The 2,851-nt window shown below is 37.8% G+C and overlaps 1 pseudogene; it reads right to left on the bottom strand.

The window, feature by feature from the left end:
- Positions 1–1,301: 1,301 nt before the first annotated feature.
- On the bottom strand, positions 1,302–2,646 carry LOC138175728 (dnaJ homolog subfamily A member 1-like; annotated as a pseudogene).
- Between the last annotated feature and the right edge of the window lie 205 nt (positions 2,647–2,851).

The raw sequence follows: 2,851 nt of genomic DNA, 5'->3' as shown, positions 1-2,851 counted from the left end.
TCTCTTCATTAGTCCATATGGTTCTCAATAAATCTTGGTACTTTTTCTGCTTTGGCATACTTTTGTATGTTCTCTCCTGAAGAATTAAGGTGGTTACCCCCCCCCCTTCAAAAACTGTAAAGTCAGCATTTTCATTTTCTCTCTCTGAATGACTGTTGTCTTCAACTGTCATTATGTAATGGCTTTTGATATGTCCCATCCTGACAATTGGACTCTGTCTCTCATTTATCATTCATTTTAAGAGATTAGTTCCAGGCCTCTATAAATGTATTCTTTCTCTGATATCAGTGTTAAGTTGGAATCTGTTGCAGTTCATTTTCCTACACCTTTGTACATAAGATGTAACTCAAACTTGCAGCCAAATTGAAACTCCCTGGCAAGACCAAAGCTGACTATTTTCATATTACCTCAGGAAAAGCACCCTCTGCTTATCTAACAGTTTGAACAGTGTACAAATTATCTTTTCAAGCCCCAAATAACCTATTCTTTCTGCTCTTCTTCCTATATCTTTCCTGCCTTAGAATCAGACATTTCTATGAGACTGTTTTTTAGTAAAATATCATTTAAGCTATGTAATAGTTCCTTTCCACCTTTTAAGAAAAATTTCCATAGAGAAAAAACTCCACATCATTTTTACCATGACTATGTTCCCTCTAGTAAAATTTCTAATGAAATATATGCAAGTAGTTATTCATCCATGTGCCTTTTGAATCTAAAATTCTAGCAATTCCAGATATTTATATACTGAGATAATGAAAAATTATGCCAGATACAGATAAGGAGTTATCTTACAAATGTTTATTTAACTTTTTCTTTTGCTTTTTGGAGGGCAATTGGGGCTAAGTGACTTACCCAAGGTCACATGGCAATTTTTTGTGTTAAGTGTCTGAGGCCAGAATTGAACTCAGGTCCTCCTGACTCCAGGGCCAGTGCTCTATTCATTGTGCCACCTAGCTGCCCCTACTTAAAAATTTTTTAAGCCTTAGAAACATTTTTGCATAGCTATTGTGGAATTATTTTAAGGGGATATTTTGAATCTTCTTGAATCTGGATGGAATGGGCAGTAGATTTTCTTCTCTCTCTTCCCTCTGGTATTTTATACTTAATTTTGTGCTCACATATTTTCATAATTTTTATATTACTGAGTTTTATTAACTTTTTAAAACATAACTATAGTTGAATATTACAACAAAAACAATAGCTAGTTCTGAGTATGTTAAGATTATTGTAGTCCTTCACTCATTCACTATTACACACAAAAGCCAGCATTACAGTGAGGTGTATTCACTGCCCCCTCCCCACTAAGAGGTTTGACACTGAACCCCCACCTCTGGGATAATGCTCATCATCCTCACAAGCTTCTCCATTGTGATGGCATCTTCTTTCCTGAGTTGGGTCAAAGTCCACTAGTTCTACCTGATCCATATCTTTAATCCCCTCTACTTCCTTTCAGCCAGTAATTTTTCCAACAAAGATAGCTTGCCTATTGAAAGATAGCCATTCTCTGGGAAATTTACCTTAAATTCAATTATTAGAATTCCTTTCTCCTAAGGTTGGCAATAAATGGCCAATAAATGAATATCTTCAATCAGCACACATTTGATATCTCCATGTTTAACCATCTAACCAGGATAAGAAGTAATGACTGTAGTTCTATTATCAAGAGTTGTTATTGGTTTCTGAAAGTCACATAATGCTTCAACCAAGTGGATATATATACACGTGAAAGGGTCCTCACCATATTGTGCAAATATACCATTGTCCTTCTGATCCACAACAATGATAATATTTCCTGGCTCAAGTCCTGGCTCCTGATAGCCTTCACCATCATCTGCTGAGCATCTTTCATGCCCTTGTCAATATGAACATCTAGAATCTTCTTCCCTCTAACAATTTTCCTTTCTCTAACAATTGCCCACACCCTTGACATTTCATGCAAACTGATTGAATTTACTCAACCATTCTAGGTCCTATCTGATTAATTCTTATTTGCATTCTAGCACCTCTGCAAGTGAGATAGCATTCTACAGATCCTTTTTTTTCTTTTTGGAGGGGGAGGGCAGGGCAATTGGGGTTAAGTGACTTGTCCAAGGTTACACGACTAGTATTAAGTGTCTGAGGCTGGATTTGAAATGAGGTCCTCCTGACTCTAGGGCCAGTGCTCTATTCACTGTGCCACCTAGCTGACCCTACAGCTTCCCACATTGTCCTTTACATTTATCACAAATTACATTCTTTTGCAAAGGCAGTTTTCTCATTGTACCATTATATATTATATAAATCTTCCAAGGACACTGTCAACTGACTAACATTTTTACCTCTCCTTTTCCTTTGCATTCTTCCACCTCTTCCAAAAAAACATATCAAGGATATCCATTGGAGAACCAAAGCCACCACCAGAACCACCCTATTTGATGGCTTGTTCTCTGTCTTTGTCATATAAGTCTCTTTTCTTTGCATTAGAAAGCAGTTTGTAAGCTTGAGAAATCTGCTAGAACTTTGTTCTTTCATTTGAATTATCTGGGTGATATTTTTAAGGATAGTTTTCTATATGCCTTTTTTAGTTCTTCCTGGAGGTGTTGGGTTTTACCCCCCAAACATCATAGTAAGTCATTTCCTTCACCATTTTTTTATAGCCATGGACTGACTCTCCTGGTATGCTTGGTGTCTAAATGCTCATGCACTGTCTTGGGTTGGGTGAGAGGGCACCACCCAGAAGTCGGTTGGGATGTTGGGGGCTGAGTAGAAGAAAGAGAAGATTGGGGAGGGTCCATGAGTTCTCATGGGTGGAGCTGGGGCAAGAGCAGCTGCTGCCCTCCACTTCTCACTGAGTTTTCTGGAAAGTTCCACT

This window comes from Petaurus breviceps, unplaced genomic scaffold, assembly GCF_028583685.1.
Source record: "Petaurus breviceps papuanus isolate PSGF00001 unplaced genomic scaffold, PetGlider_PUasm1.0 79, whole genome shotgun sequence".
Taxonomy (NCBI): domain Eukaryota; kingdom Metazoa; phylum Chordata; class Mammalia; order Diprotodontia; family Petauridae; genus Petaurus; species Petaurus breviceps.
The sequence above is the reverse complement of the archived record's forward strand: the minus strand, read 5'-3'. Positions and strand labels throughout refer to the sequence as shown.